Source organism: Oryzias latipes, chromosome 23 (assembly GCF_002234675.1).
Source record: "Oryzias latipes chromosome 23, ASM223467v1".
Lineage (NCBI taxonomy): Eukaryota > Metazoa > Chordata > Actinopteri > Beloniformes > Adrianichthyidae > Oryzias > Oryzias latipes.
Genome location: NC_019881.2, coordinates 4,925,895 through 4,948,303, shown reverse-complemented (window position 1 = coordinate 4,948,303; position 22,409 = coordinate 4,925,895). Strand labels below are relative to the sequence as shown.

The following is a 22,409-nucleotide window of genomic DNA, read 5'->3' as shown; positions in this document are numbered from 1 at the left end:
CGACAGGAAAAAGCTACACGCCAACATTCGGCGAATACACGTCTAATGCGCCAAAGGATGATCAAATGTGCAGATTTTATTTGTACATACAGCATAAAAAGCCTCAGTAGAGATGCTTTCTCACTTACAGGAAAGTGTAGATGGGAGGGGGGGGGGCGGTGGTGCATGACAATTTTTATTTTTTGCTTCTCCCTACTGCAGCTTCTTACCAACCATCAATTAAGCTGCCGGATGAGGCCATTTCCAAAACGGGGGGGGGACTAAGTGCACATAAGAGGGGAAGTTTTTATCAGTTCTGAAATATTGATGATGTTTGTATCAATGCTTGTGTTGCTTTCAAACTGTTTATAAATTCTAATGCCGAGCCTTTTGGAACACCCGCGGTTTGAGGTTTGCTACCATTTAGCGCAGGAGGGTGGGGGGGCCATGAGCAAATAAGCAAAGGCCTGCAGAGATTACGAAGTTGAGCTCTGAAGTGCAAATGAGCTTCCTCCTCTATTTGGGCCTCCATGTTTGCTCCACACTGGGGCTGTAACACGTAGTTCAATTACACTACGGTAGAAAAGTAGCCCTATTTTAGAATGAGACCTTTATTCTGTGAAATCCGTGCTGCCATTCATGTTAGGCCAAATGGCACTAATGACCTCAAACCTTCGATAGAAAAGTCTGTCAACTACTGGAGTTGCCACAAGACAATTAAATAAATGAAGAAAAAAAACCTCTGCTCCCAGCTGACTGAAACACTGCGCCATGTTTGAATTAAGACACAGTCTGTGTTTATATTTGGGGCAAACTTTGTTGGAACCTTTCCACTTCTAAAGGCCACTGGCACAGCTTGACCGTCTTTTTTCCTCTTTTTCCACAGCGTGAGTCGAGGTCTGATTAAAGGGCGCAAGGCATTGACTGCGCCTTCCTGGGAGGTAAGGCCTGTGGGAAATAAAGATTTGGATCGGGCTGATTTGAGTAGATGAAGATAGAGTAGTAATTACAGACATCTCAGATCCCGGCGGTGGATATTGCAAAGCCGGACCCACGGCTTATGGGAGGGAGATAAAGATGGGGCCTTGTGGATTGGCAGGGAAGCGCTGATCCAGAAAATCACGTGAAACAGAACCAAGTCACAAACTGTGTGACACTAATGTCATCCCATTAATAGAAATAGTTGCCATTTCAAAAATACTCATCTATATTAGGGTGTTCAGACATAGTTCGCTTAATTTGGTCCGGAACTAGTGCTGAACCTTGCGTATGGTCTGGATTCAGTCGTCAAAAAGACTTTTCCGTTTGGAACCAAGGCTTGTAAACAAAACCACGTGACTAAAGATCTCTTCGGCCATTGGCCAGGAATTAAGAAGGCAGAGCAAACCAAAAAGAGAAAGAATAGAGGAAAAGAAGTCGCTTTGCAATCCTTGTCGGGATAGTTCACTTATTCTAACTTTGTATTTCACTGATATTTTAAACATCTGTATCAACATCTGGTACAACACTTTACTTGTCGGGCAGCGGCATGCTGCAAGGCGGTTTCTAAGCAGACAACGAGGAAGGTATTTATGACGCATAGTTTGCGGGAAAATAGTGTGAGAGCCAATGTGCGTTACGTAAAAAGTTGGTAATGAGTTGCTGTGTCTCATCGTCATGGTTACTACCTTCCTGTTCTGTTTACATCCCGTAATGCTTGGCGACAGTGGCCGTTTGGTCTAGTTGTTCTGCTCCGAGCACAGAGCGCATTCAGACTGAAGAAACTAAGTGGAGCTGTGTTCTATTGGAAACAAACCGAGACCGCCTTGAAAGATGGGTCCGAGAGCGGTTTGTGGTCCCGGACAAGTGTCTGTTCTGGTGTATTCTGGATTATTGGGGGAAACAAATTCACCCTTAAATACGCACTCTGATCACTGTTTGATCTATTATCAGAGTGTCCCCAATGGTCTTTTAGTTATGATTCTGCCATTTTTAGCCAAAATCGAAAAACCGGTGTCGTTTTCTAGGACATAGTTTCTGCAATGCGGCAGGAGTTCATTAGAAGTTGTGGGCTGGACTGTTGCTGTGGAGCAACCCCGCCCCCATTTCCCCTCCTACTTGGAGAATGAAGCAGGATGTTTTCCACGTTAGAAAAACGATCTTTTTTAAAAACAGCGTTTTTTGGTCTGCTCCTGATTCACAATGATTTGAACAAAGAAATTCTCTGGAATGCAATTTATGTACTCCACCGTCAGAAAAAAACACAAGAACGTTAAAACATTAAAAACATGATCTTCCTTGGAGCAAGTACTTCATTTTTCAGTTTGTTTCCTATATTCGTCCAGCAATTTTGAATTTTGTCTCTATTTGCATCTTCCCTCCCCATAGTTTTCTCCTGTAATTAAGATGCACAGGAAAAATCTAATTTCTCCTCCTCGGTTAAACGTGCTCGCAGAGCTCTATTGTCAGCGTGGAGTCCGTCCTGATTACCTTGTTTTTCACGACTGCATCTCGAGGTAAAAGAATTCCATCCCACTAAACCTTCCAGCCCTCCATCCCTCCTCCTGGGTGACATTTTAGACCGGGCCCTGAGGGCGTTTGGAGGGGGGGGGGCATCGAACAAGGTAATTGCAGTGAGGTCTCACCACGCTAAATTAACCTCTGCTCAGAAATTTATTGGCCGGCCGCTCCCTGGAATTATTTAAACGTGCTGTTATCTGTGTTTTTAACGGGTACAAACTCACCGCGCTCCCTTCTTGACTTTACAGCAAGCTTTCATTCTTAACAGAGGAAGTATGTTTTTGGGACATGATAGAATCTAGTAGTTTTGATTGGCCAGGTGAAGCCAGTGCACAGTTCACCTTTTATCTTGCCTTTTGTTTTTATACTTTAACTTTGTTTTTTATGTAAAGCACTTTGTGTAACACAAGTTGAAAAAGTCCTAAGCAAATGAAGTTTGATTTGATTTCATGGTCTCGCTGTTTGTTTTTGTTTTGACAAAGGAGTGTGTTCTGTGTCCTGATTGGCTGTTGTGCATGTCAATCAATCTCTTTGCGTCGTGTCTCCTCTACAGAATGCGTGCAACTCACAAATCTACATCATTTGTCAGTCACGTCAATCACGATCTTTCTTTTCATTCTATAATAACGGACTTGTTTTTCAATGAAGATTTAAACAAGAGAGAAAAATGTGAAAATGTTCATGTTTGTCTGAAAAAAGTGGATAAAACGTTTGATCCCATCGGAGTGAGGACTTTTACTGGCTTTAAACTTCTGAACTCCTACAGTGCAGATTTTAGTTTTATAGTGTAACCATTGACTGTAAATGAGACCTGCACAGAGTGAGTGTGACATAACTCACAGAAAATGGTTTTTACTTCCGGCTCCAATAAAATGAAGTCAATTCATTTTGATGATTTTTATCCGTTTATCCATTTTCTTTTGCAACTTTGCAGATCGTTGCGTAGCTCTCAAAATAGTTTCAACAAGCACAACCAGAATTAATTTCATATGTACAGTGCCCTGTTGTTTCTTAAAAAAAAGGAAGGCTTTTAAGTGCATCATAGTGTGGAAAATATGGTACTTTGCTTTTCCTTTATCCTGCTTGTAATCATAACCAGCAGACGTTGTATGATGTTGTGGCTTCCACCTTCTGCCATCCTCGCTCCCAGAATAGCCTACTGGACGTGTCAAACTGGGAGAGAAGAGACTACAGTTCCAGGTAGACCTACGTTTAGGCGGTATTGACTTTCTGCCAGAAAACACAACTGGCTGGATTTGACATTACCGCACACATCAGGAGTCTGACCCCACACATGCAGCCTGCAAGCGCTGAATGGCTGCCCTTTATGGCATATTACAGCAACGGTGGGAAAACTCCAACGTGCACATTATGAATATTTAAAAAAGACTATTAAGGGGTGTTAAACCACTGTGACCCATGAACTTGACCCTTTCTAAAACTTTCCTGGTCACAGTTTGAGCTCAAAAGACGGACGAATGAATGAAGGAAATGGCTCGAAACCTTTTCTATCTTCTCGTGTTCTCCGCACATTAAATGATCTCAGGGTTCATTTAGCCAAGCCGGCCAAATGTTTTAGTGTCTCTTTTGCTGCTTGTGTAATGTAAAATATGTTGGCCAGATCTGAATAAACATCAATCTCCGTTCTGGGGCTTCTCGATGAGATGATTGGCGAAGTCGTAAAGCGGAGACAGCTGGTGGGGGTAATGTCGTCTCGGACTGGATGGACGGCCTGCGCGTCATGATTTACGCCGCGTCTGGCATTTTGGCCTCCTGATGGGAGGGAATATCCATCAGATTTATTTGACTTTTCTTTCCTCTCTTCGGCTCTTTTCTCAGCTTTCTGACAGGCCCTCGAGTCAATTTAGTGCCTCTACATGTATTTAAAAAAAAAGCTATGAAGGAAGTGTGCTCCCCGTTTTTTTCCACCTCCTCTCCTTCATGCTGCTATTGAAACACTCCCATTTTTGTTTTTTTTTATCCACGACTACAAGTGGTTACAGGAAGCAGGGGTTCCTTCCCTGTATCTATTTGCGTTTTTTTCTTTTTTCACTCTGCTACCCTTTATCTTTTTACCCCATGGCCCACGTCCCATCATCCCTTACTGCACCAATTTGTGAATGAGCTTATGATAATGGCCCGATCATAACGGGCGAGCCCCCTCTGGAATGAGATCGGTTGCGACGGCGCTGACCTTTCAGCAGGCGAGGGTTGTAAAGCTGCCACACCATAACAAGGTCTGTTGAGTAAGCAACTTGCAAGGCAAGGTTACCGCTTCTGGACAGAGACGATGCGCACGTGTCGACAAAAAAAAAAAAAGAGGGACATTGTTCTGATTGTGGTTTTTCAAGTCGATTAACTTTCTGAGTGTGCGTCAAAGATGTTCTGCTGATGTGGACAGTTCTACTGTGATGCGAGAAGGCGGCGGGCGGGCGGGCGGGCGGGGTGGGTTGATGTCCAATAAGAGTGGCATCAATCTCGAATAAAATGGCCTCGGCCCTTCCACAGATATCTACCTTCTTTTTTTTCTTCTTTTTTTTAACCCACTTGGGTTTGGAAAGACACGAATGCGCTACGTCGAGTAAAGCACACATTGATGTTACGGTCGCCCATGCAGAAATGATACATTCTAACATTTTTCCATTGTGTACGCGCCATCCATGTGTGCACGGACAAGATGGACTGAAAGGCACATTCTCCTACACTTGTCTGGGTTTGAGGCCTCACAGACACACAGACAGACTTTTTCTTACATTTTGTGCCTCTCCATAAATAATACAGATTCCTTTGGCCTCGTTGACAGGATCTGTAATGGAGTCTGCATCGCCAGTTCGAGTGACTGACCAGGTGACTCCCCACTTGACTGACTGTTTTTATCTAACTGGTAGAGCATGAAGCAGCCAGATCACTTTTTACCTTAAGCCTGACAACAATCAAGGGCAGCCGGAGAGTGTGTGCCAGTTCACGGATCTCCACGTGTCGCCGTCTAACTGTTTGGCTGAACAAACATGTAATCTCCTCTCCTCGCCTAACTGATCCTTTGTCTGACGGGAGGCCCAACACAACGCGGGGAGTGCACAATCAATCTTCATTTGGTAATTTATGAAGCCGTCCGATTGTCAGGTATCAAGCGGCGTCTCGAACAACTCATTCTGCCCCGTACTGGGAAAGGGGGAGGGGGGTTGTCACCACCCAACACTCCCCCCCACCCAGCCTCCTCACCGGTCGGTGCCTGCTGCCGTCAGCAGCCCAGAGGCATCGCGCAGAGAGAGAGAGCACATGAGGACGATGTAACGGAGGAGGCCAGCCGGGATTAACCCTGTGGCCACCCACGGCAGGTGCTGAGGCAGCCACGCGTCGAGCCTCATTAAGGAAACCGAGAGAGGACAGCATGGCAACAAACATAAGGGGGAGGCTGGGAATATGCATACTGTACCTGGTGAGCACAAACACTCATATCCATTAAAGCTCTGTGCCGTGCCTCACAGACTGGCACCTGTGTGGGGAAACATTGACACTTTGGAGGGAGCCTGTTCCCCTTTACTTTTCTCCATTAATTCTCACCATCATCTCGCCCCTCTATGAACCCTCTCCTCGTATCCCTTTCCTTATTTTTTCTTATAACTTTGCTACATGTTCTAATCTTTGCAGCATACATTAACTCCATCCAGCTTCCTTTAAACAGAGTCCATGTTAAAACTGTGTTTTTGGTGCTTTTAATGTGTTCTAGCAGCAATTTTTCTGATGATGCTGGACATATATGAAGAAAAGTAAGCACAGAATGTTATTTCTGAGTGTTTTCATTATTCAAATCAATGTGCATCAGGAGCAGACAAAAAAATGCTGTTTGGAAAAAAACAAAAAAAAGCTTATATGGGACCGATGAAATGCGCTAGGCGGGCTAGAAACTCCCTGCTATAAACTCTAAGCAATAGGGAGTGGGGGTGGGATTGCTCCAGGGCTCTGATTTTAAGTCCGACTCCAACTACATTTTTATCTGTTGTAAATTGTTATGATTGTGCAGTTTTAGCCATCTGGACAAAAACAAAAGGTAAGGCGTGAACTTCCCCTCTGAAACGTTTTGTTTAACTTCTCGTGCCGATCAGCTTATATACCACCTTCTTCCGCTGCTGAAGAGCGAGGTTGGTGCAGGCTCTCCAGCCGTTACCATGACAACATATCAAATGGTCGCTTCTGCAAAAAACTATTTCGATCTAAGAAAAATAAAAAGAACTAATAATTGATTCCATTTGTATTGCGTCTGCAAGTCACCATTGTATAAGTAGGATAATGTCTGATGAGGTGGGCATTTTTTAAAATTTACAGACTTTGCATAAGCAACCCTCCAATGGGATCAGGCTTTCACGTTGTCCATAACCGATAATAGTTATAGATTGAAATTGAGATAAAAATGAGAAGTGTAATAAGAAGTGAAAATGGACAGTGTGAACAGGAACACCTAAAAAAGAAGTTCTGGTCACATAGCCAAAATGTTCTATATCACTACGCTGCTCAAGTGGACTATTTGATACGATGTGTTGCGTTGTCATGGTAATGGTTGAGCCAGCACCGCCCTCGACTCCAGTGGCAACGGACAACGATAAATATGCTAATTAGTTCACCCCTTACTGCTTATTTTTGTCCAGATGATGATGCAAAAGTCAGTTTCAAAGAAGCCAGTGCAGTGACATGGAACATTTGAGATATGTGACCGGAACTTCTTTTTTAGGGGTACATTATCACTTTGTAATCCACACCCAGCAGCCAATCACAATCGAGTATTTACCCGGACCATGGTATAACAGAAATGAATGGACTTTGCAGAAGCAACTGTCCAATCAAGCCTCGATATTGTCCATTATTTTCTGACAATGGACACCTCCTCGGGCGTTATCCTTTTCACAACAGATATAAAAGATTATGGATTTAAAATTTTATTGATTAACGCGATTAGAAAAAAAGTATTAATTTGTTTTTGTCAACTAACCAAGGTTAATGTAATAATTTGAAACCCCATATATATATATATATATATATATATATATATATATATATATATATATATATATATATATATATATAATTCTTAGTCTATTTTAGTGTGGCTGAAACTTGAGTCTTTGTATTTGTGGTCTGAATAAATCATTTCTTATATATGGATTGGAGTTACAGAAATACTTACGATACTACTGCGAGATATTTTAATTGTTCCATCATTTTATCTTAAATTGTGTGTGCTAATCAAACTACAGAAATACCATTTATCTTTATTCATTTAAAGACAAAATAAAAATAACAAATGAACTTCAATTTGAAACCAAATTTTTGGGCGAGTAATTTTCTCATCTGATTAAAGATGTAAATGTGCTGAAAAGGATTTCTTTCTGATTTCTTTCTTCTTCTTAATTTCTTTCTAGACATTTCAGGTTGTGAATAATTCAGCTCAGTAAGTAGCACTTTGGGTCCATTTCCCTCAGTTGGTATCTTTGATTGGAAAAACAGGGGCTTGTCTGTGAATGATAGCCCCGGGGCTAAGGGCCCAGGGCGAGCTCGGGGGGGGACACTGGTCTTCGAGCCACTCCTGGCCCCAGGGAGGGACGGTCCGGCCATGGCCGCCAGGCCTTCCGGTCTCCATCCGCCCGCCAGCATCTCTCAGCCCGTGGAAGTAAGGTGTGTTAGTCGGGCTGGCTCCGCTGAGAGCGCCAGACGAATGAGATACTTTCCAAGCTGCTTTTCTCCCCTCCGTCTCCTGCGGCTGCCTGGGCAATTTGTCGGTCGACCTACCAGAGGCAGAATGCAAATCCTCACCTGAGGAGGTGCACAGTGGCTTAATGCCAGCTGGGTAGTGCACGTGTGTTGCCCCGTAATCTGTTTTTTATTTTTTCCAAGAACCTAACACAATAACTGTCATCCGGACCCCAGTGTATCTTTGTGTCCATGTGTGATGTATCGTCTTGCAGCCTGGTTTCTTTCCCTTTCTTTTCTGTCTGTGATCTGAGACACGACTCTCCTTCACTCCTCATCAACCCACCACTCCTAATTTATAGACGGGCATAAAAAGCCGGTATTTTCTCGTGTTCTTACCTTCCACCCGGCCCTGCACGACAAAATAGGACACAGTAAACGAACCGCGTAAAGCTTTTTTCCATTTTTTTCCCCCTTAAACTTCTCCCAAAGTTGATTGTGCCTTAGTCACAACTATCCTTACAGATGGATGCAGACTGTCAGTAGACAAAAAAAAGGGCAAACCTGCGTGTATAGCACGAGATTTTAAGATCGTAGACCACAGCCTGTAGAATGAAGCACATTTTTCTACGTCCATGCTACGAGCAACAGGTCATAGTTTAGACTCTTTTATGATTGTAGTTTAGACTTCACTCTTTTAGAATAGAATGTAGTTTGGGTCGACATCCTATGGGCACTCATAGTATGTACACCCCGTGAGTGCAACTTCAGCGCGTTGTCAGTAAAAGGCCATTATATGCACTTCATTAACTACTAGAGTCAGGTGTAAGAGCATTAGACAACAGCATTAGACCTGTACGTGATACGTTTGTGCAACTTACATTATCCTAACAAATACTTAACGATACAAGCACAACTATGGTCTGTCACATTTTCATGACATCCCTTAAAGTACAAACCTCAATGGAACTCCTAGACACCGTTACGCTACCTTTAATATGTCGCTCCCATCTACAACCCAAAAACCTGGAGCACCCATACGGGTGTTTGCGACCACGGCGTTTTTCGTACAGCCGAAACAAACCAGATAAAAGTTGGGTTTTGACAGAAGTTCACTGACGAGCAGAAGAAGATGAAGTCGTGCAACATCTCGCTCCAAGTTCAGATAACTTTTCAAGGACAGCTCCATACCCAAGATGAAAGTGATCTTCCGAACTCATATCATTTTTACTGCTCGTATCCAAATACCACCTGGCTCATTCTGTGCTGTCAGCACTTTTTTATCAAAAAGAATTAATACTTTTCTTTTTTTTTTTTTTGTTCCTCTTTTCCCCAACCAGATAGAAGTATTTTATTCGTCGCAGTTTGCCCGAAGTCCTCCGCATCTTCGGAATGTGAAAGATTTGAAGTCACGGATAAAAAGCACTTTTCTAATCAACATTTTTTCCCTAAGCGCTTCTTTCGTTTTAAAAGATGTTTTTCATTATTTATAAGTGTTCTGAAGGTGCTACCGAGCTGATTTCTTTCACAGGACCAGACATGAGGCCGACGGAGCTTGCAGAATTGATTAGATAAGCCTGGAAATTACAATGTGGAGCACGCAGCGCTCTGAAATGTGCTCTAAAATACACCCGTCACGAATATTAATACCCAAGGCTTCTAAGCACATATTTGAATGCGAGGGGGGAAGTTGATACATGAAGTTTTATAGACTGTCCACTATGTATTGCGGTATATTGCTGATCAAATGGAAAATTACCAGTCTTTTTTTTTTTTTTTTTTTTTCCTGAATGCCACCGGCCTCATAGCGACGGGAGGGTGATCGCAATTTCATCATTAGCACTCGAACATTCAAAGCTAATTTCTGTTTTACTGAATAATTCTGAAAGATGTTAATCAAACATATGAAAGAGTATTTGAAATATTTAGCCAAATGATATTAATGAAGATCAAAGGGTGAGCTGTTTGGAGCGGATGCTGTGTGAATGGCCCGGGTAATAGCAGGGTCCATAGGAGCACATGAAACACTTTGTCTTCTCCTAAATATTTTATGCGAGGTACCTGTTGTATGGTGCTTAATGAGCTATGTGGAGATAAGGAGGGAAAAAAAATTGTGATTTTTAATGCAAAGTTTTTCAAAGGAAATGCTAATTCAGACTCTTGCACACAGAGGAGAAGCGCACATTCCTTGCAGATTTCTCCGACTTTTTTTTTACATTTTTTTTTTATGTTGCGTAGCCATAGCCACAGCACATTTCCAGGGTGAATATTTTAGCCCTGGAGGAAAGCAAACTCAAGTGAGAGCGGGATCCAGGGGTCAATGGTGTTTCTTTAAAGAAACTTTGTCTCTTTTTTTTTCTTTTTTTTCTCTGTCCACCCCCTCTGTGCTCAACTCTGGAATACTAACATCAGCAGACAGAGCAGGAGAGATGACAGGAACATCGGGGGATGCATGAGTCAGGCGCTCTGGGTCAGCGCTCAAACGACTGGCGTTAACGCCGAGCCATTAGCAAAATGAATCCCATTTGCCGTTGACTCCTTCCAGCAAACGTCTTTCATTGAAGTCGGGTTTATGTTTTGGTTTTTTTTGTGTTGTCATGCAGGAATAACAGGATGAGGCTGAGGAAACAAGAAAGTCTGAGCGAAAACAAGACGCACGGAAGAAAATTGAAGGCAGAAATTCAAACCGCGGCGAGTTGCTGGTATCGTCATCTGTGGGACTGATTCCAAGTAAGCAAAAGGAAGATTGGTTCACGATGGTTGCAAAAACATTAAAAACAGTGACACAAATATCCAATAAAAATTGGGATTTCAAGTAGAAAATGTTATATTTAAAAAAAAGCTACAACTCTGTTTTTTCATTGTTAATCAAAAAGAAACAAAATTTAGATGTAAATATTCAACTTTCCCTAAAATAAATAGTTAAAGCTCTTAAAGTCCCATCTTTGATCTGATCATCTTAGTTACAAGAACAAGTTAAAAACACCAGAAAACACAAAAAGTCTTAAACCCTTGCATGACCGCCTGTGTGGTGGGACGGTAAATGTACACTGACAGTCTTAGTTGATAAAAATCAAAAGTTTCAATGACCGACCCTTGAAATCCTATAGGAAACACTAAGGGTCATTTTTTACCCTTATGGAAAAGTGGGATCGTGATACAAAAGTTGCATTTTTTAAAATGTGTAAAAATGTTTTTTTTAAATGCAATGACCTCATATAATAAACAACTTTTACGAGGAATATCTGGAACATCAAATATAAATACTCTTATTTTCAAATATTTTAAAAAATCACAATCCATCGGGTCACTTTGGACCCCACTTTTGAAAAAGTGAGGTAGTGATAGAAAAGCGACTAAAATGAAATATTTTGTTCTTTAAAATGCAATAGCATCACATAACAAACATGTTGCATGAGAAACATGGAATATAAAAATATAAATAATTTTATTTTCAAATATTTTAAAGAATTATAACCCATGGGGTCGCTTTTGACCCCACCTTTGGAAATGCGGGGTATTCATGTATGAATATATAAAAGTGTGTATAGATAAATTTAAAAAATGTAATGGGTTCTTGTAACAAACACATTTTATGAGGAATACCTGGAATAACAATACATTGGGTCACTTTTGACCCCACTTAGGCATTAAATTGTTAAAGTACTTAAACTATTCAAAATTAGTTTTACTTCTGTTGTTAAATATCTCTAGTATTTATATTTTTAAGACTTGATGTGACAGATTTATCCCAATCTACTGATCTGAGAGTTTAAACACTAAACATGGGGCCCGCTTCTGAGGGCCAGAATTTTAGAGGAAAAAGGGAGCTTGAAGACGGAGCAAAGCACTCAACCCCCTCACGTGCCGCCAAGCGCCGGGACAAGGAGGAGCGCCGGGCAACAGCGGAAGAGTGACGATGGCCAGGTGATTAGAAAAAAAGACTTGCAGGCTAGGTAGACCTACAAAATGAGTAACGGCGCACCCCAAACTGCGCCATAAGGCTCAACGGTTTGTGATTTGCAAGTTGATAAGACAAGAAGATTAATAATGCGGCATGATAATGGCGGGGCTGAAGCTCAGCTGGGGAGATGGTAATGATGGGATATTGCTGTAGGAGCAGTTCAGTGAGCCACAGTGGAGTGGGAGAAAGATGGAGAGAAGGAGAGGTGGAGAGAGGAGACGGACTGATGGAGAGGAAGAAACTCCAGCTGCACGAAGGGAGGGGGCAGCACTCATCCCAATTGGCCCTCAGGATATGAGAGTTTGAAAAATGAAAACGCAGTTATCATTTTAATTAGGTGCTAAGATTTTTTTTGTTTTTCTTTTTATATTCATACATTTCTTTCTTGTTCCAATAGGGATTTTAAAGAACACATATGTTTTGTTCCATCATTATTTCTCAGGTATGTTCTTTTTTGGGAGGGGAATTTCTTTTTTCTCTCTAGTTGGGACAAACATTGCCAAAGGTGATGAAAAAATAAAACACCTCCCTCAGCAATGCACCTTTAAGCAACCACTTCCAATAAAAAGTCTATGTAAGCGTGCGTTTCTGGGTCAAAACTCTTACGTTTGCATGTAGCTACGCTAGTTTTTACAACTGTTTTTGGGCTCCACGTTCAACACTTGTGGCAATTGGCCGCAAATTTAAAGTTAAACCAGGTTGATCAATCAGGAATTCAGACGCTTTCTGGCTCCTCTCTCTCTGTGTGGGTTGGGTGGTGCTGGGCCTGGGGTGTCGGCGCCTCCGGGGGTGGGGCCCCTGGGCTGGGTGGCCCTGGCCCCTTTGCTGGGGGGGGGGGGGGGGGGGGACAGCTGTTTGACCACCGGGGGACAGTCTACCAGCTGTCCCCAACTTACCCCCTTCCTCATATAACCTCATATTAGGGTGAGGGGGTGGGGGGTCTAGCCTGCGATGCGCCTTGGGGGGGGGCTACTTGGCAGTGGCCCACCTCCTATGGTTGCCGTATGGAGTGGGCCCCCCCTCTTTCGGTTTTATTTGCACCTTAGACATGTAGGGTCCTTGGTAGGGGGGGTGCTTGGACATCACTGCCAGCAAGCAGCAGATGTCCTCCTGGCACCCTACCCGCCAATTTTAACCGCACCTTAGACATTTAGGGCCCCTTGGTGGGGAGGGTGAGGGGACATCACTGTGAGTAATCAGGAGATGTCCCCTTAGTGCCCTACTCGCCAATTTTAAATGCACCCCCCTTAGTACACACACCCCTCCCCCTTCAATATATACATTCCAACATAAACACACACACCCTTTCAAACACACATACACGCACACACATTTTGCAAGGAAGGTAGGACCTGGGTCCATCTGTCCCCTACCCCTTCCCTGGTGGGGGGTGCGGGCCCCTTGGCGATGGCGGCCGTGTCCCTTGGGTGCTGGCTCCCTGGGCCCGGCGGTGCTCTCTCCGCATGGTGGGGGGGGTTCATATTACACCTGAGCCGGGGGTGTTCGTGTCCCTGGGGGGTGGGTCCTGGTCCTTGCCCCTGAGCGCTGGGCCCTGCCAAACTTCCAACATGGCCGAACCTGGTCGGGCCATATTTATAACACCCCTTGTGGGCCCTCTTTTTTCCCCGGGGTTCCCCCCTCCTGGGCGGGGGCGGCGGGCCCCTGCCTTGCTCCTCCCTGGACCAACGGTGGGCCGGGCGGATGGCTGCCTGGAGTGCGGAGCGGGTCTCCCTTGGGGGGTCCTGGCTCGTACCTGGGGTAGGGGCGGGGGGATGCCCGGAACTCCTGGGTGGTGGTGGGGTGCTCGTCTGGGGCTGTGGGCGTCCTTCTCCGGTGGGGCCCTGCGTTGGGCGCTCCCGGCGCGGCGGGGGGGCTGCTCTCCTGATTGGGCTGGGGCGGCGCTCTCTTTCCCTCCGTGCCTCCCTGCTCTCTGGCTCTGGGGGCCTTGCGGCGGTCCTGCTGGCCCTGGCCTGGGTGGCGGGCTTGGTCGCCCGGACGGCGGTTGTTCCCTGCCGGTTCCCGTGGGGATTTCGGCTGCCGCTGCTGCTGCGGTGGGGGTCTTGGGGTGGGGATGCCTGGGCACTCTCCCTCCTTCTTGTCACGTTCCACCATCCATTTTAGAAGAACATAAACACTCACCTGAGCACAGGTGTTAGCTCACCTTTGCACTAACAGTTTGCATGATTGAATGACTGAAATATTTCACACTAGTTGGTTTTAAGGCATAAGTATGCGTGTGAACACTATCTGTTTTGTGTACATGTCGACAGGTGGACATTTTTGCAGCTAGCAGGTGTGTTTATAACATTTGAGTGTGTGTGTGGATAGGCCCCGCCCTTTTTGAACTACATTTGAACCTTACCATAATGATTAACAACCAGTAAACTTGTTGCTTTATGCTGCTTCATGGTCTTATCCCCCTTCCCCTCCTATTATCACCCTCCTACCCCCCCTCTCTCTAACGTCCCTCTCTCTTCTTCCCCTCTTTCCTTTTCCGTCCAGTCCAACACCAAAGATTTTCAAACATGATTGAAATTAATAAAGTTTGGCCTCAATTACAAAAGGGGTTTATTCAGACATACCTTTGGTTTGTCTGAAGATTAATAACCCCTCTTGTTAAAGTAAAATATGTCCAACACAAGAGGCCCTCAGCTCTCATCTGTCTGCCTAGCTGTTGGACAGGACAAGTTAAAAAAAAAAAAAAAAAAAAGGAATTCAGACTTGGTAGTAATGTATGGATGGCCTCCCTTTTAATTAACAGAAGTGCCATCCATTTGAAAATTGATCATGAAGGAGAAATCAATTATCTTGGTTTGTACTTGGCTGGAATTATGAAACCAAGTCTTTCAATTATCAGAATTGAGCTGTGAAAAAAACAATAGCTTGTCAGTACATGTGTTAGTGAACAGTAAAAAAACCAAGAAGACCTTTCCAGCTCATCCAGTTTAATCATGCGGCCTAAAGTTGCGTTCAAGAACTCATGTTTGTCCGCGTTCTATAACATTCGGCACTTTTCCAGTGTGAACACCATATGCTGAACACGCATTCTAGGACTTTCTACAGCCGGGGTGCCCACACTTTTTTGGTACTTTTGAGACAACAAGCTCTAAAAGATCTACCGAATTTCCAGACTATAGAGTGCACCTGATTATGAGCCGCACCCCTTACATTTTTAAAGGATAAGAGATTTTGTACATACATAAGCCGCACCTGTCTATAAGCCCCATGTGCCCACATTGAAGCATGTGTTGTAGAATGAGGATGTGTATGTGCTGAAATCGCGCGCGTGTGTAAGAAAGAGGAGGGAGCGCGTGCAGCTCAAGAGGGAGCGACTGAACCTGCAAAAGCGTACGCTCAGTGGCAGGGTCAAAACACCCGAGCAGACCCAGCAAGCCTGGGAACTGAACAGTACTGGATAAGTATCTTGGAGAAAGAGACAGTACATAACAGATATGCCCAGTGGCGGGTCTTTCTGAGAAAAGAACATCTCTAAACAGAATCCAGTAACCATCACAGTGACAGACATCCAAGTAAGATGGGTTAAGCCCGTCGACAACTTTGACACGCCGAGGTGTGCTGATGCTGCAGTGTAAATGTAGCATTAGAGGTGCTTGCGAGAAAAGAGATAAATCTAAGCAGTCTTACCTTTTTTTTTAGGTCTTTTTGTTATTTCAAGCGCAGGTAACCCCTAATTATTGGATCTATTTAGCAGAAATAAATTCCTTTTATTTAGGCTAAATTTCCCTCTAAATTCAGTCTCATCTCTTGTGAAGTTTGTTGATCTAAAAAAATCCTGTTTGATAATGACAACCTGTTAAATGCTGTCATCTGTTTCCGCCGTCTCCTTATTACATCTTTGCATGCTGTTGACTCGCCTGTTTACACCTCAGACAAACATTTTGTCAGATCCCCCTTTCGTCTTAATTGCACCACTTTGTCAGTGCCTGTTGATGATCTTTCGGCGCCGTCTCACTTTGTTTTTGTTACGCCTCACAAGCCGGTGACGCTGCTTTTGATCTGAAGGAGAAACTTGTGATTAAACAATTTTTTGGGTGTTTTTTTTAAGTTGAAAAGCAGCAGAGATTTGAAATACTAAAACCCAAGAGACACTTTGAACCACCCTTATATTTACACTGTAAAAACAGATAAGATGAGAAGAATTCTTATTTTAAGAAAAAATTCTGGTCACTGGTACATGTTCTTTTTAACTTGGATTATTTTGCCTTTGAAAAACAGAAAATTTGTCTCACAATAAGGATCCTTTTACCGTCTTAGTACTCAGTTTTGCAGTGTACAGCCTTGATACTTTATCAAAACAATGTTTTTTTGCAAGTACTTTTTAATCAGGTCACTATGAACCAGTTAATAATAATTAAAAATAGTCGTTTTTATTTGTCAAACAAAAAAAAATTGTAAAGGGAGCTGAGCTTTTTAAGAGAACAAAACAAACCTCCCATAAAACTGCACAGTGTACAATTCAAATGCAAATAAGGAGCACAAACATAAAGGAAGAGAAAAAAGTTGTATTTTTAGGATGGGTAGAAACTGGAAAAGAGTCCTTTTCAAAATCTAGAAACTAAGTTGAAGATGAGCTTTTTGTTGTTCTTTTCTTTTGTAGCATTAAGAAGATAAGAGCAGGAAGGGTTCAAATCCCGGCTGAGTTCTTTCTGTGTGGAGTTTCCGCCTTTTTCCACGGGTGTGCGTGTTTTTTTTTGTCCTACCGCAGTCCAAAAACCTTTTTCATAGGTTTATTGGTGTCTCTGAAGTGTCCCTAGGTGTGAATGTGTGGCCCTGCTGGTGACGTGTTCGTGATGTAACCCAATGTAAGGATAGGCTCCAGCAATCTCACCACCACAAAAGGGAATTTAGCGGGTTCTGAAGACAGATTGAGGGAGAAAGTTCAAACATGTTACCCACTTGTTAACTCAAACTCATTTGCACTTACAGTACAATTCCCACATGAATGTTTGTCATGAATTTTTCAAAGAAGTGCCTTGTATCCTGATAGAAAGACGACCAATATGAGATCCCTTTTGGGAAATAATTTCAGAAAGTAATCAATGCTTTTTTTTTGTTGATAATTTACAGTAGACCATTAAATATCCATTTAACAACCTCACACATTCTCCAATACCTTAGTCATAACTGCCCTTACGAGTGCATGTGCAAGCAAAAAGTTGCCAAATATGTGTGCGGCCCGCATGAAATATCAAGGGCGTACACTGCTTGGTAAGCCCATGCTTGGTAAGCCCATAGAGTGAATACGTTTGTGCACATTTGTTTCTACGGGCATGCTGCAGGTGAAAGGTCGTAGCGGACACCTAAACAACTCATAGTGGGGAACTAAGGGTAGCAATTTTTTACTTTTTTGTCTCTCTCAAAACATGTGCACTGCGCAAGTAGCCCGTAAGTGTTGTTCATGTGATAAGCGTGTACTCCTGACAATCAGAGCGTGGTTTGTGTGGAATTCCTACGATCACTTACGGACAAATCTGAATTCTTCCTCTACCCCTTTGGATTCTCCCTACTTCTCCAACTGTAGGGGCATTTGGAGTGGTAGGGTTGTCCAAAATTGTTGTTTTTAAGGGCTAACCCTCACGGCGAAGGGATGCTGAGCTCTCCAACCCGAGGGTGATCCGCGTCACACTGTGCCACGGAGGAGAAGCGCTTTTCTTCACGTGAATGTGCTCTGATGCACAGAAGTTTGCATTTAAATGTAAGTAATGACTTTTTGTTTTAGCCTGACCTTTTTTAAAGTTATAAAACTGTTGTTGTTCTGTATCCACGAGCGCTAGCAGCTCTGCGCAAACATGACTGACCGGCGGCTTTTGATTACGTCATTAAGTGGGAGTAGCGTCCAAATTTGAGGACACTATTTTTCTATAGCTCTCTGTTTGGAGGAATAAATGTGGGAGAAGCCGTAGAGGAAGAATTCGGATTCGGCTAGGTATCACCTACACGGTCACTAAGGAGCCAGTATTTACACCTTACCATCGACTAAAGTGTGATGTAAGGGCGGTAAAACAGCATCACCCATACGTCATATGTGCAACTTACTTTAGCCTTGCGAATATGTCACCATATACTTACCCCACGTGCGTTCCGTTTTCATGATGTCCTTTGAGGTGGCCATACAACCTTTAAGGTAACTGGAAAGCAGTTGCGCTACTTTTACAATGCAACATCTCCTGTCTACGACCCTCCCTGGACCCCGAAAACCCAAAAACCCGCAGCGCCCGTACGTGATCAAGGCTTTAATGAGCGTTCAATACATTTGAAATTGTTACGGACCAAAAAGGGGAATGGGAAATAAAAAAATTCTTGGTGTGTATGTGTAAAAGTTCCACGTCCTCCGGTTCTCACGCTACAAACTAACATGTTAATTAAATAAGAAGCCGTGTTCCAAAGATCAGCCAACTCCCAGCTGCTGTTTTTGATAGAACTGCCAGAGATGGCAGCTAAATTGCCTCATTACCAAACATGTTAGCAGCTGTTGCTTCTTCGGCTGTTGATCTGGAAGAGGTTGCAGCAATGTTTGTCTCCAATCCTCAAGATTTCGTTTCGGCAACACGTTATCAGCTGTAGACGCGTGAAGTGTCAACACAGTTTGTTTGACGAAACTTCCCAGATTTCCCGACTCTCTACCTACTGGCTTTCTTTGGTGATAAATATGCAAAAGGAGGGGAAACGGCATTTCAGAGCTGACATGCCTCCCTTTTAAGATCATCTTTTTGCCTTGTACTCTTCATAAAGCAGGAAAAAAAAAACCTCAGTCCTGTCAGCATTTTTCTTTCTATTTTATCTAGATTTCCTTTGAGATAAGTTTTAATTAGCCTGAAATTAGTGTAAGTTTTCCAAGAGTAAATGTGAGTCTTCTGTTTCGACTTTTCCTTTTTCTTCCGTTTCCGTGTTTGATGTGTCGGATGCCCGTGGCACTGATCCCGCTGACAGAGGCGTTGGGACTCCGTCACGGCCCCTCCAGTAACCCCCCCATCACTGACATGACACGAATGAGCCGCATTACGGACTTGTAGCGCCCCCGCAGTTTACACCCATTAATGGCTTCAATGATATTCATTGCCCCCCACCCTCCGCGCCCCACCACCGTCTTAGTCGTAGCGTTGCAGCTCACAGCAGTAAAGATGTGACAGTGTCAATAACCATAATCGTGCCTGTGCGGAAAATAATGAAGCGTATGCGTCATGTCAGCCCTACAAGCCTTCAATATCCTATGATAAAATGAAGTGGCAAAAAAATAAAGTTATGATAAAAAAACAACGATCAATGAAGCCATCTAATGGTAAATACGAAATTGCCATGTGAATATGATTTTCCCTCTCCGAGGATGCCGTGCAGATTATTAGGATGAACAGGAGAAGCCCATTTGTATGTAAATTGGAGATTGATTATATTTATTTGCTGATAGAGGAGCCCTGGACGGTCACACGCAGACGCCGTAAAAAAGGGGGTGCATCCGTGGAGCCGCGTTGTTGAACAGCTGTTTTTCCGTCTGTGATGCCACTCCAAAGACACGATGCCCAAAAAAAAAGGAGGGCGACGTAGGATCCGCCAGCTCCAACAGGGCTCACCTCTCCAGAATATTCTAATTACCAGCCCTCCTCATTACAGATGATATGTCAATGAGAGAAGAAGAAAAGGAGGAGGGGGGGGGGGTAGGAAATGAAAGGAAGAACTTCAAGCAGAGAGCAGCAATTCAGTTACTTCTTCATCACTTTTTGGCAACCTTGCCACGCACCCTGGTTAATGCCACATATTGAATGTTTCTGTGGTTTTTCCTTTTCTTAAAATAGGCCAAAATGCTGTTGCGGCGGTGAAATCTATTATCGCCATTTGCACGGGGGCCCTTTTTTTTTTAGTGGGGGGATCCTACGGAGGGGGTGAAGAACAAAGAGCTCATGAGGGAGAAAATAGGGCAGAAATGATGTGGCGTCGGGTCCCCGACGAAATCTTTCTTTTTTTTTTTTTTTTTTTACTGGCGACCATGGCAAATGGTAGATTCCATATCTGACACTTTACTGGTTTTTGCATGAAAATTAGAGGACCCCACCACTTTTGCTTGATGTCCCCTGATTAATTTACAGCACTTTTGTTACGTCGGCATCATCCAAAATAAATTAACCGTGCTGGAGATATCTGAAGCGTTAGGCAGGGAATGCAATTTGTTACAAGGAGAGAGAGAGAGAGTGAGAAAAAAAGGAAATATGAGATTAAATAAAACACCTAATTGACAGAAAAAGTCACCAAGCGTAAGCGCTGTTTGGCATTGTTGAGAAGAGCCGTCTGTACGCGTTTGGCGACGGAGGGGGTAGAAGAAAAAGGAAGAGCCGGCCACTTGATTTCCTATGGAAATTAATCGGCTATCAAACAATCTTGGTCTGCCGAGGATGATTATACAGCCGGGGTAGGCATGGGGGGTGGGTGGGGGGCGAGAAACTGAGAGGAAGAAGAGGGAAAGAGGGAGAGAAAATGCCCTTTGTGTAGGTGAAATGTGTCGTGGACTGTCATCGTAATATACCTCAGTGAAATGAAGGTTAATTCTGATGTACAGCCTGCATGGCCGTCATTATCGGTGAATCATGAAAATAAATTAAGCCACTGAAATAGATACTCCTGTGGTACGCGGCGGGGATCTCATGAAGGATGGACGGCTGAACTTTACAGATTATTATTGGGAAATAGTGCCGAATTCAATTAATGCACCTAAAAGACACCTTTATAGAGGGCAGCCATAATTTAAATGACAGCGGGGTGTAATTTTGCTTGTTATAAGTCAAATTTGTAGAGTTTCCTGCATTTTTTTCTTCATCTCTTTCCCGCTTTTTTTTGTGTGTGTATGGGAAAGCTTTACTTCTCCAATCTTCTACAAAAAATGAAGTCCAAAAAATGAAAAAAAAAAAAATCCTGTTGAATCCCTTCTACAAACCGAATAAATAAAATAAAACCCACTTCCTTTCCAGGTTCTTCATCTCCTCCGCAGTCTTAAACCGTAATCCTCTGCGGCAGATCCCCATGTTGCCTGATCGCGCCCCCCCCCCCCGATGTGCAGGCAAACTCCTGCGTACGGCGGACGGACTCCAGCGCTTTTATGCAGATCCACCCCACCTCGGAAGAAAACGGAGCAAAAGCCTGGAGAACTGGGTAAATGGCTGACCTCTCACCTGTGCGCAACGGAGAAGGAAGCCGGCGGCTTAATCCAGGCAGGTGTCTGACAAGCGGTCGAACACAGGCAAGGCCATATCACAGTGACCCGCGCCCAGACCTCCCTTATCTATTAATCTACACTTCTCTGTAACGGAGGGGGGGTTGAATTAACGCCTCAACAGGGCACAGGGTTTCTGATTAACACACTTCACCCCGATGAAACCACTGCCTGCCCAAGTGCACCAAAAGAAGAGTTCCCATGAGATACACACACACACACAAATATGTATATATATATATGTACACAATTTTTTTTTTAAATGTTGAAATTGTTTCCTATACTTCTAAATTTTGAAATTACAAATATTTGCCAGACTTATTTGTTTCTCTTTTAATAGCCAAACACATTCCATGTAAAAAAATTTATATGCCTATTTTATTTTTATTTTTTTCTAAGATTTTAGAGGCACAAAATGGGGGCTCCTTTTATGGAGCATGAAATATAGGAGTGGATTACGGAGCGCGCTCACAAAATCCCATCAGAAGTGGGATCATAAAAGGTGTGTGTAAAAATCGGTGCATGAAATTTGAAAGAAATTTTGCTTAAAAAACGATATTAAAAAAATACACAACGCAAAGTTTTTCCACATCAAATTCATATGAACGAGACTGGGACAAAAAAAAAAAAAAGGACTGGTGTCATTTTCTGTAATATAGCAATAATGGCAACTTTTCCTTTTAAATCTAAACAAACTCTGCCATTTCACTTCTCTCTCTTTTTTGCCCTTCTTTTCTCCACTCCTCTGAAGAATCCCTCCACTGTCATTATTAGTATTGAACTCATTTCTAAATTCAGAAATTGGCTGAGGAAGATCATTCATTGCAGCAGACAGTAAAGTCAATAGCTTTTGTGTCAGGCGGCAGGGTCTGTCTCCGTCTCTCCGGGTGGGTTAGAGCTCAAGAGTGTGTGAGTGTGTGAGCAGTACAGTAAAGAGCGAGGACAAAAGGCGAGTGAAAACTGGGAGAGTGGGGCCACCTCTTGACGACATGCACACACCGTCTCTGGCAGATTTCACCGCTGCCGGTCCACTTAGAGTAATGCGGATGCAGGTAAGTTGAC

At 43.4% G+C, this 22,409-nt stretch overlaps 1 long non-coding RNA gene across 1 annotated transcript; it reads left to right on the top strand.

Moving 5' to 3' along the window:
• Positions 1-861: 861 nt before the first annotated feature.
• Positions 862-21,668, top strand: LOC110017626. Its single transcript, XR_002293081.2, has 3 exons — positions 862-920; positions 10,767-10,893; positions 21,106-21,668. It is a non-coding gene; the product is annotated as an uncharacterized LOC110017626 (long non-coding RNA).
• The last annotated feature ends 741 nt before the right edge of the window (positions 21,669-22,409 follow it).